The 11,590-nt window shown below is 39.1% G+C and overlaps 1 protein-coding gene across 1 annotated transcript in view; it reads right to left on the reverse strand.

Moving 5' to 3' along the window:
- LOC116238226 (sodium channel protein type 5 subunit alpha-like) overlaps nucleotides 1-11,563 on the reverse strand; it is a 51,667-nt gene extending 40,104 nt beyond the window's left edge. The window contains exons 1-7 of the mRNA XM_090143203.1: nucleotides 11,296-11,563; nucleotides 9,085-9,134; nucleotides 8,464-8,640; nucleotides 6,197-6,297; nucleotides 5,348-5,570; nucleotides 2,678-2,782; nucleotides 1,597-1,624 (exon numbers count right to left, since the gene is read on the reverse strand). The gene's annotated coding sequence lies outside the window, so the exon portion shown is untranslated. The remainder of the gene's footprint in view (nucleotides 1-1,596; nucleotides 1,625-2,677; nucleotides 2,783-5,347; nucleotides 5,571-6,196; nucleotides 6,298-8,463; nucleotides 8,641-9,084; nucleotides 9,135-11,295) is intronic.
- Nucleotides 11,564-11,590: the final 27 nt, after the last annotated feature.

Consider the following 11,590-nt stretch of genomic DNA (forward strand, 5'->3'; position numbering starts at 1 on the left):
TAATTATCAAAAGGCTGCAACTCCTAAAACCCATGCTCCTGCAGAGCCCTTTTCTACCTGGACAGACTGGAAAATTGAGCAAAGAGGAACCTGATGAGGTTTAACAAGAGCAAGTGTAGAGCCTTGCACCTGGGGAAGAATAACTGTATGCACCAGTTCAGGATAGGGGCTGACCTGTAAGAAAGGAGCTCTGTAAAAAAGGTCCTGGGTGTTCTGCTGGACAACTGGTTGGCCATAAGCCAGCAGTGTGCCCCTATGGTCAAGAAGGCCAATGGGATCCTGGGGTGCATTAAAAAGAGTGTGGTCAGCAACTTGAAGGAGGTGATCCTCTCCCCTCTACTCTGCCCTGGTGAGACCATGTCTGGAGTAACGTGTTCAGTTCTGGGCTCCTCTGTTCAAAAAAACCAGGGCTCTCATAGAAAGAGTCCAAGAGTCCATCAGAGAGTGATAAGGACAATGAGGAGCCTGGAGCATTATTCTCATAAGGAAAGGCTGAGAGACCTGGGTCTGTTCAGCCTAGAGAAGATAAGGCTGAGTGGGGATGTCATGAGCATTTATAAATATCTCAAGTGAGGGACTCAATTCAATGGAGGCAGTCTCTTTTCAATGGCCAGCAACAGTAGAACAAGAGGCAATGGGCAGAAACTGAAACACAGGAAGTTCCATACTAATGCAAGGAAGAACTTCCTTACTGTCAGAGCACTGGAACAGCCTGTGCTGAGTTGTGGAGTCTCCTTCTCTACAGATACTCAGTACCTGCCTGTAAGCCTACCTGTGTGCTCTGCTGTAGGGAACTGCTTAGCACTGGGGTTGGACTCGATGGCCTCCAGAGGTCCCTTCCAGCTCCTACAGTTCTGTGATTCTATGATTCCATACCTTTTTCAGTACTCATCAACAGTATTTCCAAAAGCTTATTTGGGCAAATCTGTGTATTTTTCAACAAATCATTTTTCAGTGACAATGTGAAAAATTAAATTTTAATAGATCCTACACATAGTTCAGATAATCATAATAACTAAACATCCAGAACAAAATATTTCCAAGTAATTCATAAAGGTGTACTTAACCACACTGAACTGTGTACAGGACAGTTTTTGTTGACATAACTAAGAGGCCCACTTTTTAGGTCAATAAAATCAGCAGCCTTTTTAGTACCTTAACAGTATAAAAACGCATATTAACACATAGGCCTGATGTTCAGAAACCCAAAGATGTTAGGTTGGATATTGCCTGTAGATAAAGACACCTTCATTGAGATCCTGCCTGTGATCAAGGCATCTTAACTCCCATTAACAGACAGTGGATATCTATTCGTAAGGACAGTTAATCAAGGTTGGAGAGATAATGCAATGATCAAATGGACATAGCTACTTTAGAATTTCACATTTCAAATGTTATATTTAATCAGTTCACCATACACAGCAAACACTGATCTAGAAATGCTGAATGTTGTAAACATCTTCAAATTCATCATCAATTTTACACATTGATGCACTAAATATATACACTGCAATGAATACCCATTATAACTAATAACTACTAACACTCAACAAAAAGCTAAGAAGATTTAAAAAGAATCAAAATACTATCTCGTACCTAGCTCAAATGCTTCTGAAACAAGGAACTGCAAGGAAAATGAGAAAGCAGCTTGTTACAGCACTAAGAGATAGGATAAGAACTCTCTTTTCTGTGCTGTACAATACCTTGCAAAAAAGCTACTATTATCTACTCAGTTCCAGCATAAACAGAACATATCTGCTCTCAGATTACTATTTTCTTCTGTCTAAACACCAATGCTTATTACAAGATTTAGCAGATTTATTTTATCCTTTTCCAAAAACAAGCTGGGAAACATAACACATTTTACTGGACTAATATCTGTTTCTAAAATACGTGGTCATTTCCTCCACTTTGCTCCTCACTCTCTGCAATCTGCTTTGCCCTACACAAACTTTATGTTATTTTGAGTGGACAGTTGCTTGTTTGCTTGTTTGTTTTGAAACAGGCATAAAAGATATTCACAGTTTCAATATAATGTAATCAAATCTGCTCATCACTTCCAAAATCAGAAATAGATATTGGGCCAGGTTTTGCATTACTTAAATGCCTTGAATAAAATCACACAACAACATTTCGGATTTGTGCAGAAAAAGAAATTGCACTATCTGAAGGTAATTAGAGCTCAGATTAGATAGTATCAAAGCCAATTTGAATACTAATGTATTCAGCCAGTGTAGCAAGCAAGGCAAAAAGCAGCTTGAAAGGAACGAAAATTTCATTAGCATTTAGTAAAATATGACAAATGTTAGAAGAATAAAAGTATGTTTGCTGCAAGATAATAGTTCTACATTAAAACCAGATTTTTTTCTACCTGTAATTAAAAACAAAACCATATCTAAGAATTAAAATCAGACATGCTCTTATAGATATACGTACACACACACACACTGAGAACCCCAGAATACTTTAAACAAACACACAGATTTAAATTTACAAATTTAGCAATGGAAACTTTGCACAGTACACCAAATATTTAGCAGAAACAAAACACTTACAGTGTCCCCTTAGAAAGAAAAAGCCTTCAGACTGATTTCTTTAAGCTAATTTCAGTTAGCTCTTATCTTCTAAGAGAAAGTTTTCATTTTCTCACTATCTCCACTCTGTTCTGAAGACCTACCTATCCAGCATCCACCCAGAAAGTTTTTGTATTGGGATGCATGGGGGAGGTACAGAGGGAGGAGCTTCGCTGTTGCTCTGAGGTCTTGTAATCTCATGGGGAGCACTGCAAAAAAAAGGAAAAAGCCAGAGGGTGATTCTTTTGAAGAAAGATTACATAGATATTACTAGATTGTTTTATTTCTTTGGGACTTACCATTTGCACTTACTAAAAACCTGCAATGTTTCTGTTCAATAGGAAAATACTGTTATGCTTTGTATTTCATTCTGAACTTTTAAACAGCCCAACTTCCCAGCATATGCTGAATATTAGGACAAATTTTGCACTTCATTAAAAGCTTCTGTTTAGAAATCACAGAATCATAAAATCATAAAATGGCCTGGGTTGAAAAGGACCACAGTGATCATTTATTTTCAACCCCCTGCTATGTGCAGTGTTGCCAACCACCAGACCAGGCTGCCCAGAGCCACATCCAGCCTGGCCTTGAATGCCTCCAGGGATGGGGCATCCACAACCTGAAATGATACTTAATACATTGCTGGGTTTCATTCCTAAAATTCTACTTTTTATTATTCCCAGGCTATGATGTGTATCCATTATGTATTTGTAAAGATAAAATCTCAATGTGAATATAGAATCATAGAAGCATAGAATGGTTTGGATTGGAAGGGACCTTTAAGATCATCTAGTACCAACCCCCCCTGCTGTAGGCAGGGACACCTCCCTCTAGACCAGGTTGCTCACAGCCCCATCCAGCCTGGCCTTGAATGTTTCCAGAGAGGAAGCATCCACAAACTCCCTGGGCAATCTGTTCAATGTCTCACCATCCTCACAGAAAGAATTTCTTCCTAATATCAAGTCTAAACCTACCCTCTTCTAGTTTAAAGCCATTTCCCCTCATCCTGTCACTACATGCTCTGATAAAATATAGTTTCATATTTCACATGTATAAAATCCAAGCTCAAAATACCTTCAATATTACACTATGCTGTTATTTCATTACAACATACAAGCTTTGTCTGAACAAAATAAAAACCACAATTTTGTATCCTGAAACTAGTTATATTTTTAAAATAAAATTTATGTACAAAACCTACTAGTAATAGTAACAGGCATACATTTCTGATGAGTCTTATTGCTAATTACAATTATTTCTCTTTCAGCTACATCAGCGGCACTCATTAGTGTCCAAAAATTATCTTACTCTTCAGCAGACAGAGCCTAAATCTTTCATACAATGATTAAAAGCTGTCATGGGTTTTGTTGGAAGAAGTATAGTGAATAAACTACGTTGTCCTTAAAAGCCAGGCAGCCCTAATGCATGCAAACTGAAAAGCAATGGGGATCAAATGCTGCCCAATAGATGCCATCAGCAAAAGAAACAACTGAGGATGGTTTTAAAGAAATAGCAATGCTAAGTATGCTGTGATGGAAGATCAAGTGTAAGTTATTTTTCCTGAAAGCATTAGTATGTCCTCAAGAGCAGAATCCTAAGTATTGGTAAAACATCATTCCATAAGGGCACTGTGTGTGCTCTGGTCAAAATCAGCATGCTCTGTAATAGTGTATCTGCTAGTATCACTAAGTACAAAAGAAAAGAAAATCCTGATCTTAACACACTGCTTTTGCTACATCCCCTTCAATAACGTAACCCTTGGAATAAAGAGAGATATCAAAGGAGTATGAAGAGCTGCACGTCTGCCTTCTTTGCAGACGTAACCTGAAGAAAGAAAGGCATGGATAAAAAAAAAGGGAACAACTGCAGCTGTTAACAGATGACCTTAGGAACTGCAGCTAAAAACAAAATATTTAAACAAGTAGTTTTTCTTGTACCGCTCTGCTGCAGGGATGGGGAAAGCTGGCTGAACAGTAAAAACATTCTTTTCTTCTCAGTTTCCTTCATTATTCCTCACAATAATTAAAACAAGAAAAAAAAAAAAAAGAAGAAGAAGAAAAGCTGGTTTAACAACAAAATAATATTCATTATAGAAATAACTCTCCATTTAGTTGCCATCTTCTTGCCATAGATCAGTCTCTACTGTTAACTGCAACACCATCTTCTTTTTCCTTTTTATTGACAGAGCACAAGAAAAATATCTTTTAATTTGTAGCCCTACCTAGCCCTACTTACAAGCACAGTTTGAGCAGTGATAGTAGATTTTCATAGTATAACACTCTTTTGTAACACTTATTGGGAGCAGTGTGAATTATTAACCCCGATGCTTATGGCTCATAAGTAATGTTTCCTACAAGTTGATATGATTTCTTACAAGTTATGTAGTGGTGGCAGCTCACTGCTCAGCAGTAAAATTTCACAGTCCTTGGTAAATGGCTGTCAGGCAATGTCTGTGATACTGGAAAAAGGGAAAATCACTCCCATTTTTATGAAAGGGAGAAAGGGAGAGCTGGGAAACTACAGATTGGTGAGCTGCCTGGCAAGGTCATGGAGTGGATCATCCTGGAAGAGATGCTAAGGCACATGTGAGATGTGGAGTATGGCTTCACCATGGGCAGATTGTGCCTAACCTATCAGGTGATCCTCTATGATGGAACAACACCAGCAGTGGACCAAAGAAGGAGGGTTGGAACAAGATGGTTTTTAAAGTTCCTTCCAATGTAAGCCATTCAATGATTATATGATTAAGAGCTACTTCTAAATAATGCACGCACCTTTATTACGATGCAAACCCAAATGCATCCATCATGGACTGAAGACTTCAGCTGCTGGTCAGAAGCTTCACGATACTCCTTAATTTCAAGACTTAAATAAGCAAGAGATGCCAAGAATGCCTCTTGTAACTTATCATGTTCTCAAAGCATGTGATATGCAACAGCAAGCAAAATGAACAGTGCAGAAATGCATCTTCATTACTACTCATGGAATGCATGGTAACTATGTGTAGAATAAAAGGAGAAAAAGAGAACAAATTCACATACAAACAGGCAGATTATATTATACAGAATATGCAAAGGCTGTAGTTTATCACTGAGACAAATGTAGGGGCTCGTGTTATTGAGCATTTCTGAGATATGCTAAAGGCTTGCCCCAATCCTTTTTAGAAAATAATTTAATAGCGTAAAGTATGAGATGAAATTAGGTAATAATTTATACGATTCACATTTTCCTTTTTTCATAGCAAAAAACAAAAAAAAAAAAGAAAAGAAAGAAATCACACAGACATGAAATTGGGTATTTGGTAAATAGCTAATTGGTTTTACAGAATAACAGGAAATGGCTTTTATGGTAAGTACACATTAAATGCGTTGTTACACAAAGTAGCTTTCTGCTTAATGACCTGATGTACACTGAGTCTGAAAATTAGCTCAGTGCCTAAAGTTCAAGCCATTTCATCTGCTTCCTCTTTGTATTCAGAAAAACACTGTTTTTGAAGCATTTTGTGTTTCTCAAAAGTAACAGGCATTAATTGTAAGCACTCAAAATACTGCTACTATCATCTCTGACAGATTTCCAGTATTTCTGATGCGCTCTTGCTTACGCAGTTCATTCTTAAGACTCACCATTTATTGCGCTCCTCCAAGCAGAACTGTGAAATGAGAAATGGAAGAGCTCCACCGAAGTCTGAGCATTCAATTTCAAAAATATTTCTTCCCATATTTCCCTGGAAGATTAAAGTCTAAACTTCAACTCCTTGTCAAGAATGCAATAAATTATGTAATAGCAAACAACTTTACAAATTAAAAACATATATGCTGGAGAAGCAGAATACAATATTTAGTAATTCTTAGACTAATGCTACAAAGCATATTTAAAACAATGTTTAAGTGGAAATAATTTTTCGTTTCCTTCCTCCAAAGCCTCCAGTCCTTCAGTTCTTTCTGTTCCTCCTCTCTGGCTAGCTTGGGCATGTGATTTATCAAAGTGACTTAAAAATCTAGAAAAATTAGCTTCTTTCTTTGCTTCCAGATGCCATCATGCTGGTTCTATTTCATGACTGCTACTTACATCAATAGCAGTCATTAAAAATATCTGTATTGTCACTATTTTGCTATTCTATCCACAGAACCATTGCTCATCCAGCTTTGATATATGCTCAGACCTCACCTCACCTACCTTACTGCCTCCAGCAGTTGCCAGTGAGGAAAGTAACTCCTCATCCAGCAGTCAAAAACAGAGCAACTGTAAAATGATTTTTAGTATTTTTCATTGAGGCCCTACAAATATCCCCTCATTCTGAACAGAGCAAGAAACATAATTAAAAATATTTTTTGTTTTTTTACATTTTAAGCTTTATTCCAGAGGAATTCTGCAACTTTTTGGATCTTAATCTAGAAGCAAGAGGAGCAGTTACAGACACGACAGTACCAAAGAAAGACAGCAAAGACTGTGGCCACTGCATGTTGCTCTGTGAATATATTTGTGTGACTTTTACAGCAGGTTTGGAAAATGAAGGAGACTAAAGTGGATCGAACAGATGTCTTGTTGATGCAGTCACATAAATGTGGTAATCCAAAAAAAATCAGCCCCACAATAAAATAGGTCCTAAGATCACCAAGTTTCACATCCCATCAAATACAGACTAAGTACAGTAATTTCAAACAGTTTCTTCTGAGTCACACCCATAATTTATATATAGGCTTCAAGCTACATAAAATCTATTGTGTCCTTTGGGGATTTGCTCAGTGATTAGCTGGTCTTAAAATGATATTTCTTCCTAGCTTGATTTTATGTAATTCTTCTCCCAACTGTATCATCTATTAGTGCACTTCCTGCAGGATTAAAGAGCTTTTTGCTTATGAGAAACATTCTCTACTTCTATAATTATATTAAAAAATGAGGTTGGAAGTGATACTCTAAAGCCACCTTGTTCATGATTCAGCCTCAAACAGCATCGGCAATACTGATGTAATTCCTGGAGATATTTGCCTCGTCTCTTTTTACAATAGATGGTGATTCCAACCCCTCCATATACAACATACTCTAGTGCTCCACTACTCAGAAATGTTTTTTCTTGTGCTTCGTATGAATCTTCTGAACTGCAATTACAGCCCATTACTTCTCATTCACCACGGACATGAAGATGAGTTTATTCCATACTCCCTCTCAATTATTTGAAAACTGCTATAATGTTTCCTTTTGTATTCTCTGCTGTAGCCAATAAACATTTGAACTTTTCACTGTAATTTCTACAGGCTCCAAATCATAGTTACATCTTATGCCTAAATTCTTTTAAGGTTTTTATTTTTAATGCTGTGGCAACCAAATCTCACAACAGCAGAGGGAAGAAGCTGGAAAATGCAATAGTATTTTTGACCCTATTATTACTGAGGAAATTTCATCTTCATCTTTTTATTTATTACAGTGGTTACTTATCCACTTATCCACAATAAGCATCCACTTGCTTTTCTCCTTATCTCGATGCCCTGGCCTAACTCCTGAATCCTGCTCAGTTTTCTCCCACTTCCTTTTTGGCTCAACGTCTATTTGCTCACACTAGTGTTTTCAGGAGGTTACAATTCAGCCAAAGATGATCAGAGTTTAAGGGAAATTGAAAAATAATCCCTGGATTTATCTACAAATCTTGTTCCTTCTCTTCCAAAGCCAAAAGCAAACAGTTAACCTTATAAATTTGATGATCTTATCACTTTCCTAAAATGTCATATCAGTTCAGCACATAACATAAAAATCCTTATCTACCATAGCTTTTTGTGCAATTTGCCTTCAAGATTCTGTATCAGCCCAGCCTTGCTTCATGTCTGTGCTGAATGAGAATGAATAACATACTAAAAGTGCCCAGACACACAGAAAGCAGCAACTTATTGCTCACCACTATGATACTACTTCTGTTTCAGCAAAGACAACCTCTGATGGACTACCCAATCTCGAGAGGTCCTTCCCAGCTTCAAAGGTTCTATGATACAAAGTGAGCACCGTGCACATTTTTTTCTCTTTTCAGTAATGAACTGTTGGTCAGAAGAGTTTAAGAAACACTGTATAGCAGGGACTATCCACATATAATTTGTTGACATGCAGAGAGGAAAAATCAATTTTAAAATTGCATAACAATGTAAGTAAAAAAGGTCTACAGTTAATAAACAAATCTATTTTTTTAAAAATATACAAAACAAGAATCACACAATCACAGAAGAAGACTGCTCTTGAAGACACAATATGAAGATTAACTCTGCTAAGTGAAAAATCCATTTGTGCTCATGGATTATGAAATGATTATTAGGGTTTATTAAATAAATTATTCAATTTTATCAGAATAACACAAAAATCATAAATAGTATCTTTATTAGAGAGACTTTAAGAGAGATTTTAAAGTATGCATGATAATTATTATTCCATGGAAAGAAGTCTTAAACCTTTTAATGGACTAATGCATATTGAAATATGGGAAGGCACTTGGCTCAGTATTTACTTAAGCAGAAAAACTTCATACTACCTCTTTGTTTGGTTCACGGTCCATTAAGATTACATAGGAAACGCATGCATCTGAAACAATTTGATAATTACTGTTAGCCTAATGCTAATATACAACTCAATTTTTGCTTAAAAAAAGAGCTTTTATTTTATCTTAGAAAAAATGTAATGCGCCAAGCAATACAACTTTGTCACATCTGTCCTAGATGCTTTGAATCATATGATCTGTACTGTTGTAATAACAGAAAATAGTGGAAATATAGCTGTTAAGGAAGAGCTCTGGCCAAGGCAGATCTCTTTTAAGAATAATACCCTCTGCTTGCAATTGCAAGGAGGACACTGCACTCAGCAATGCTGGAAAATGCAATGCTTATCAAAATAAGCAGTTTATATTAGCATTAATGAGTGGGCAGTGAGCATGGTTGCAATCAGCAGGAATGTGAATACACGACTATATATTTTTTACTTATTCCTTTACCCATTTTTTTGTCACTGTAAATGTTTCTCTCTTACTGATCCTCTGTGCACTTCACCAATCTCCTATTCCAGTCACCTTTACTGTTCTGAAGTAAATGAAATAATCAATACCAAAACAAACCCTCCAAGATAACATCCCTATCACAGTTCTATAAAGATCTTAACCCAGAATATGGTCATTGCTGCAACTCAACACTTCATGCATTAATGGGTTAAGCAACAAAGAGATGCTTTGAAGCTGGGAGGCATTCCTCTAAAAAGCAGCATAGACTTTCATAGTCATACATTCAAAATTTGAGCAAGTATTTTCTATTAGACAAAATAATACAATCTTCCCAGGCTCTCTAGGGAAGATGCTTGAGTCTTTGCTATTGTCTCAGTAGGAAAGTCCAAAAGTCAGGCTGAGCATTTGACCCCCAGCACACTTATAAAATGGCTGCCATCCAGAAGGACCTGGACAGGCTTGAAAAATGGTGCCATGTAAACATAATGAGGTTCAACATGTGCAAGGTGCTGTACTTGAGTCAGGGCGTCTACAAAGAACTCTTTGAGAACAACTATGCAGAGAAGCACTTGCAGCCTGGAAGGCCAACAGCACCCTGGGTGGTATCAACAGAGAGGCAGCAGCAGGGAGAGGAAGGGGACTGTCCCTCTCTGCTCTGCCCATGTGGAGCCCCACATGGAGAGCTGAGACCAAGCTTGGAGCTTCAGCACAAGGATGCAAAGCTGTTGGAATGGGTTCAGAGGAGAGCCAGAAAGATGTCCAGAGGGCTGGAGAACCTTTCCTATGAAGAAAGGCTGAGGGAGCTGGGGGTGGTCAGTCTGGAGAAGAGAAGGCTCTGGGGAGACCTCACTGCAGCCTTCCAGTACTTACGCTTACAGACAGGACAGGGAGCGACTTTTTACATGGTGTGATATCATCAGGACAAGGAAGAATGGCTTTAAATTATCAGAGGGGAAATTTAGTTTAAATATTAAAGGGAAATTCTTTACTCAGAGGGTGGTGAGGCATTGGCACAGAGAAGCTATGGATGCCCCATCCCTGGAAGTGCTCCAGGCCAGGCTGGATGGGGCAATGGGCAGCCTGATCCAGCAGGGGAAAAATCCTGCGTCCAAAAAAATATGTGTCCAAGTGTGGAGCCCCCAGTACAAAAAAGACAGGGAGCTGCTGGAGAGGGTCCAGAGGAGGGCCACAAAGATGATCAGGGGACTGAAGCACCTCCCCTATGAAGACAGACTGAGGGAGCTGGGCTTGTTCAGCCTGGAGAAAAGAAGGCTGTGGGGTGACCTCATTGCAGCCTTTCAGTACCTAAAGGGAGCCTACAAACAGGAGGGAAATCAACTCTTTGAAAGGGTAGATAACAGCAGGACGAGGGGAAATGGTTTTAAGTTGAGGGAGGGAAGATTTAGGTTGGATGTCAGGGGGAAATTCTTTACAGAGAGAGTGGTGAGGTGCTGGAACAGCTGCCCAGAGAGGTTGTGGATGCCCCGTCCCTGGAGGTGTTCAAGGCCAGATTGGATGGGGCCCTGGGCAGCCTGGTCTAGCATCAAATGGGGAGGTTGGTGGCCCTGCCTGTAGCAGGGGGGTTGGAATTTCATGATCTTGAGGACCCTTCCAACCCTGGCAATTCTGTGATCTCTAAGGTCTCTTCCAACTGAAGCCATTCTATGACCTTTAAAGGCACACATAAAGCCTTCAGCAGCACAGAGGCACTGCCTGATGCAGCCAGAGCACCTCAGTGTCGGGGCTACGCACCAGCGTTCTGTCAGCACCTCAGCCCCACACCAAGTCAGATGGAGTCGAACAACTTCAGCCCATAGGCCAGGCCTCCACTGCTCTCCCAGGGATAAAAACTTGTCCCTCCGGCCACCAACAGGAAGAAAACAATCAGGAAGCGGCGGGATGAGTAAGGAGATGACCCCGCACCCGGAGCTTCGAGAACTAGAAGATACAACTAAGGGCGTAAAATGGCGCGCGGCCACACAGGGCGGGAACGCTCACACCGCCTCCTTTGCTGGCCCCGCCCCCTTCGCAGTTTCTTAGCAACACC

Source organism: Phasianus colchicus, chromosome 6 (genome assembly GCF_987193195.1).
Source record: "Phasianus colchicus chromosome 6, bPhaCol1.hap1.1, whole genome shotgun sequence".
Lineage (NCBI taxonomy): Eukaryota > Metazoa > Chordata > Aves > Galliformes > Phasianidae > Phasianus > Phasianus colchicus.